Source organism: Gadus macrocephalus, chromosome 15 (genome assembly GCF_031168955.1).
Source record: "Gadus macrocephalus chromosome 15, ASM3116895v1".
In the NCBI taxonomy this organism is placed as follows: domain Eukaryota; kingdom Metazoa; phylum Chordata; class Actinopteri; order Gadiformes; family Gadidae; genus Gadus; species Gadus macrocephalus.
In genome coordinates this window covers 1,224,579-1,230,857 of record NC_082396.1, presented here as the reverse complement: position 1 = coordinate 1,230,857, position 6,279 = coordinate 1,224,579, and positions in this window count along the sequence as shown.

Sequence of the window (6,279 nt, the reverse complement as noted above, 5' to 3'; positions counted from 1 at the left end):
CTCGCAGATACATTCGGGATGAGTCACCAGGGTGAAATGTACAGAGTTGAATGGGAGCAGCCAAAACCTTGCACAGATTGCGTTATGATGGTCAGTCGTATCAACAGTTTTGATAAGCAACCTTCATGACATTTCAAATTGAAACTACTATACCCCACTTCATGAAGGCTCTATCGGAATCCCCCCTCATCCCCAAATATCTATACACGGGTATTAAATGTTTTATTTCCATTTTGCTTCCTCCATGAGTACATCATTGTCGGCAGCAGAACCCTTGGTTTGGAGAAAAACAGGTGGTTGGTCCTGATCACGCACAGTGCAGACTTTGTATCGAGGTTCACCTCCCCTTCATAAGTGTTGACAGACATGCCCAAAGATAACTGTTCAGATGGATCTCCTGGAGTTCAGGTAGACATCACTCCTGTGTGTGTGTGTGTGTGTGTGTGTGTGTGTGTGTGTGTGTGTGTGTGTGTGTGTGTGTGTGTGTGTGTGTGTGTGTGTGTGTGTGTGTGTACGTGTGTGTGTATGTGTATGTGTGTGATCTTGATTGTCTGCTATGATATTTGTTGTTTTCAAATTCTTAACTTTATCATGCAACATCCAACATTGAAGCTATTGTTGTGCACGTTCTATAGGTAAGATAAGGCTTTGTTACGACTCTGCCGACACAATGATGCTTTAGCCCCAGCGGGCTGCAGTGGATTTGAAACGCAATTAGCAAAGAAAATTGAAATGAAACACAGTTGCTTGGTAGATAATACATCCCATAGAACCCTTTAGGAGCTGGGGACCTTTTAGGGTGGCTAGATGCCAGACTGGGGTCCAGACACGCACACACACGCACACACACACAAACACACACACACGCACACACAGAAACTCACACACTGACACACAAAAACAAACACACAGCACATAAGAGGTACCCTACTTTAATCGTTGTATGGCCATTAGCATGGCGACCTTTGACCCCCATCGAACCAGGAGTCAATCACATGGCAGAGTCATGGCTGCCACCGCAACCTCCACCTTCTGTCTGCAACCTCTACCTCCAGGATAACCTGGGCCCGTTTGAGCTAACTGTGTGTGTGTGTGTGTGTGTGTGTGTGTGTGTGTGTGTGTGTGTGTGTGTGTGTGTGTGTGTGTGTGTGTGCGCGCACATGTGTGAGTCCGTGCATGTGTGCGTGTGTGTGTTCGGTGTAAGAGCTTAATGTCTCAAGAGGAGGAGATCAAAAGACTATTAGTCCACCCTAACAACAAGTAACAACATCCTAGAACCCAGACATGATTTCATAGAGAGGAAGTTGCTTCATGTGATACTTCTATATATATATATATATAAATATTTGTTTTAATTATTATTCTTTTATTTATATATATATATATATATATATATATATATATATATATATATACCTTTAATTATCATCCACAAGTCTATAGTAGGTCGGTGAACCCACAAATACACATTTGAACCATCCTGAATGTGAACACTGAGTCCCATACCCTGAAGGCTCATAAAAGCATATGAACACATCTCTAAACTCTTTATCGGTGGAAGAATGTTTTCCAATGAGTCAGGGTGAAGTTTTCTGTGAGTAAGCGTTTAATGATGCGTTGGGATTGCGAAGTCAACCACTAATAAAAAAGGTTGCATGAGCTCACGATGGCGTAGGTATCCACGCAGAGAGATTCCTGGAACGGAGGTGGGGGTGATGGGGTGACTCAAGGTGAGCTTTTACTGGGAGAAGAGGCGCATGTTTGGAAAGCAGATAATTGCCAGGTCTCATTGGCTAATCCAGCCGCGGGATTATCGTTCGCATGACATGCATGAGTCCACACTGCTCTCACGCGGGGAAATGTTTGTGTACGTGCAGCCGGCCACGTTGACATAGGACCTCTATAGGAAGGCTTTGACAATGCCCGGAACAATCTAAACCAGCGGTGGTGTTAACAGATAGGACGCTAAGATCAGCAGGCCATCAGAAGAAGAACGCTTCCATCAGTTGAATTGATAATTATAGATCCAACTTTAGATAGACAGATTGTGGCAATACATTCAATTTATTATACCACTGGAGATTGTTTCGACTCATCTACCATGCACACATACTCATACAATCTCTCACACATACAGAAACACACATGTTGACAACAGCAAATCTGTGCGTGTCAAAGCAACATTATACGTTGAAGTTATTGTTTTTTTGTATGTTTTCCCCAAGATAAATTACCTTCTTACTTCTTTGCTCTTGGCAGCAAACTAAACCCAAAACCAGGAAACTGTTAATGGCTGAAAGGAACAGACAAATGGCACCACCTTATTGTTCAACCGCCCCGTTCCTACCCCTGCAGAAACTTCAGAACAATGACAACAATTAAAAATAGAATTGATGACATCTTGGTTTTGAAGGTGCAATCACGTAGGCTACTGCTATATTTAATAAAGTCAATATTATCATGACATTACATTCCAAAGCAAACACAATGCCAGCTTTATAAATTCAGCATTGGATTAAGACGGATTATGAAACAACAACAAATCGAAGCAATCACTGTAAATGTCTTAAATAAATTAGATAAATATAAGTTGGAACTAGGAAATATGTGCATACAAAAGGAGAGCAAAATGATCCTAAAATGACATCATCCGTAAAGACGACATTGCTTTGAAACACTTGCACGTCACGACCCCTCATCTTATAACACAGTCACATTGCAAGGTCTTTCTCCGTTTTAACACCCTGCTGTGGGGAAAGCCCCCCACCAGTAGGAGTGGCTGCCATCCTGACATCCCCCCAGAAGAAGAAGTGGTATGAATACCTGGTGGAGGGACGGTCAGCACAGCCCCTCGTTGACATCAATTATCAACGAACATACACACGAAAACAAAGGTGCTGTCACTCGGCCCTGTGTGGAGTGTTAGGTTCCACACGGCCCTCTCGTTGCCAGGTAGGACTGGCAGGGCTTAGGGCCACACAATGGGACGCTGTCGGCGCCAATAACGCCACTCGGGCAATTATGGAACGCCTATATTAAGAGGCATTCAGGTCCTTTGAGAGAGGGGGACAGGAGGTCTCGCTGAGTGGCAGACAGTAATGTGATTTCTTTGAAGGGGGGAATTAACAGCAACATTATAGCTCTCAGGGCCAGGTTTTGCAAATCCAGGGGTATTTGGAGATGATAATGGGCAAGGCCATGGTTAACCGTAAATTAACAAATCAAATATACATGTTCTGGGGGAGGTATTAAAGTCACTCCTGTTGAAGTCGCCCCCTCACCCCCACCAACCCTCCTCTATCTGTCGCTCCTTCGTTTAAACCATGAACCATAAACCTGTACTGTGCCCGGAGTTATAATCCTCAACTCAGAACCAAGACGTTAACTTACAGTTTTTCTCAGTCGCTTTGGTACATTTCTCAGATCAGAATTGAAATTTGCAAAACAGTCAGTGCGTTTCTCAAAACAATTCGTGAAAAAAATAGCAAAACACCATAACAAAAGCCAGTCTCTTTCTCCAAATCCTTAGTTAGTTTCTCAAAAGTAAATATCTGTGTCAATGAACATGTCGGTGCCATCACAATGACAAGTCTGTGTGTCATTGTGTACTGTTAAGACAGTCAAATTGCTTAGTCATTTTGTCAATATAACAGTGTACTCTGGAGGGATGTTCTGAAGTAAACTATGGCTAAAGAATTGAAGACAATTATTGTAAATTGGAAGTTACACCTTAGTGTGTGTGGGAGATTGATTGCAAGAGTCTGGACAAGATTCACATTTACGCTTTGACTGTTTGTACTGTAATTTGTTGACAGAACATGTCATTGCTAGAAATGTGAACATAGGAAAATCTCCTTAGGGTAAACTGTACATGCATTGCTGTAGGAATTACAGTGCAGTCTTCCTACACCTCCTGACGTTCCTGTCTGTTGGGCCACAAATTATCACGCAGCCTCACTCCTCTTCCTCTTCCTCTTCTCTCTGGCTGTTGACCCTGTCCAATTCCTTGTCCTTCCATTGTCAGACAATGTAACATTGTGCTGTGCTCCACCTATATATATACTTGCCAGTTCATGGTTCAGGAGATGCACCTTTGAGCTATTTCAGTAAACTGGTTGATCGTTGGTTGATCTAACACTTCGCACATTTCCCTTCTTTAGAGAAAGTCAAGATTCACCTGGTAGAAATGTACCAATTCAGGACAGATTTAGAAAAAAAGTCTAATGGAAATGTGCTTGACATATTATGACAACTTGTTCAACCATTTTGCATGTAAAGACTTATGCAATGAACTAATGCCTAAATGTTGTGGGGGTGAGACTATTCAATAGAGACCCATTACAATACATTTTGATCAACATGACATAAGCAATTGATAATGTAGGTAAGAACAGAGAATTGAACATAATCATTTGCATGAATGTACCAAAGCATTTGCAACTTGTTCAAAGAAATGCGAAACTGCTTTTTTGATGTGCACAAGTGACACAATGATGTAAAGATTGAACAGGTAGTTTTGAGAAATTCAATTCTGATCTGAGAAATGTACCAAAGCGTCTGAGAAAAACTGTAAACAGAATTCTACCATACTTAATTCAGAAAAGAAAGGAGAAAAACAATTTCAGCAACCAAAACGATCCTCTATTCTCGTTGGTTTAAATGCGGATTAAAAGGCCCTGCATTGTGAAGTCTGTACGAAACGGGGCTCCCAGTGTCTGGCCCCTGAATGTGTCCTGGTCCGTTTGTTTGGCGACACCACCAGCTGGGATCTGGAGCGGGACTCAGACCAAACACTTGTGTGTCTGGAGTGGACTGGACTAGTCTAAACACACTCTGGGTCCTGAAGGAACAGTTGCAGGCCACTGTTTATTGGAGAGGGGAGGAAGGGTGGGACTGACGGGTGGGACTGGAACTGACAGGTAAGCACCCTTTATATGATCAGCAGGGGCCGATCGACAGCCCCATCTGATGTTCTCCTTGTCTCGTTCCCTCCGTCCAGTCTGTCCGTGGGCGCGTACTCTCACACTCTGCCCTTAGTAGTCCTACTGTTTATAGAAATAATGACTCAATATTTATAAACAGTTGTCTTTCCTAATGTCATGATTAGGGAGTATCATTCCAAAAGCATTTCAAAACAGTCAAACGATAATTGTTTCTCAAGCATGAGCTTTAAACAATAGAAGACGTTCTTAAACGTTCGAGAATAAGGTATGTAAATAATATTTAAAATCAGGGGTTCTCAGGTATTTACATTTATCTAGGCCTAAACACATTCAGAGAAAAAATAGTAATAATAATGATAATGAAACATGCCATACACGCTTTAAAGAAAAACTTTTTCGGGATCCTTGATACGTGGAACTTCAGGGGCAATAGGGGCTGGTCCTGGGACTTTGGGCCCCATCTCGGGGCTGTGGGAACTGTCTGAAGTCCTTCAACAGTGTTGCACGCTTACTTTTCATTCATATCATTCTCCTGCAGCTATCGTGAGAGTTTGAGTCAATAGACACCGAGATTAGCCTGAGGCTGGTCTCAGGAATCTTAGATTAATATCTAAAGTCTGAAGGCAGACGAGCACATAACAGGCCGCTTCACTTTGATTCCCTTCATATTTGTTTTCGACCAATCATTGCTGGAGGCGGAGATCTGTAAGCGCCTAACAAACTTGTCACACAGAAGTAAACCGTAAAGATTTGTCCGTAAAGGTATCCACTCAACTCCATGTCGACTGGCCACTGTAGAAACACACCTTAAATATCCCCCTTTGACTGCTTCGGCCACTCGCGAAAATTTGTTTTACTTCAGCAGAATCTCTGTGTCACGAGACAGGGCTAAGAAGGTCAGGAACAGGAACAGGAACAGGAACAGGAACAGGGCAAGGAAGGTAAGGAACAGGAACAGGGCAAGGAAGGTCATGAACAGGAATAGGAACAGGAACAGGAACAGGAACAGGGCTAGGAAGGTCAGGAACAGGAACAGGGCTAGGAAGGTCAGGAACAGGAAGGTCAGGAACAGGAACAGGGCAAGGAAGGTCAGGAACAGGAACAGGAACAGGGCTTGGCAGTTCAGGAACGGGAAAAGGTTTAGGAAGCTACTAAACGGGAACAGGGCTAAGAAGATAAGGAACAGGGCTGGGAATGTCTGGACTGGGATCAGGACTCGGCAGGTCTGGAACAGGAACAGAGCTAGGGCGGCAAAGAATACAGCTACCAGGCAGCTAGGGAGCAGGTTCTGTAATCCTCTCCATGACACCGTCAATGAGGAGGTCCTGACGCCCTA